The sequence below is a fragment of the Carcharhinus amblyrhynchos genome, unplaced genomic scaffold, assembly GCF_965287045.1.
Source record: "Carcharhinus amblyrhynchos unplaced genomic scaffold, sCarAmb.v2.hapA scaffold_430, whole genome shotgun sequence".
NCBI classification, from domain to species: Eukaryota; Metazoa; Chordata; class Chondrichthyes; order Carcharhiniformes; family Carcharhinidae; genus Carcharhinus; species Carcharhinus amblyrhynchos.
The window spans coordinates 53,349-53,659 of NW_027650170.1; positions in this window are offsets into that span (position 1 = coordinate 53,349).

Here is a 311-nt window from a genome sequence, read left to right on the forward strand (position 1 = left end):
TGACTCATTTGGGATTAAGCAGGGTGGGTGGGGGTGGGGGTGGGGGTGGGGTTGGGCTGAGCAGACACACCACACTGTGGCGATAGCACTGATCCAGGCGTCTGCTCATGTCAGTAGAGGCACAGAGGGAAAGTCCACTCGCCACCCCCTCTACCCCCCCGCAAGTAGGTGCCAGCTTCGATTCCCGGCCTCGGTGGGGGGGGGGGGGGGGGGGGTCACTGTCTGTCTGGAGACTGCACCTTCTCCCCGTGTCTGCGTGGGTTTCCTCCGGGTGCTCCGGTTTCCTCCCTACAAACCCAAAGACATGCTGG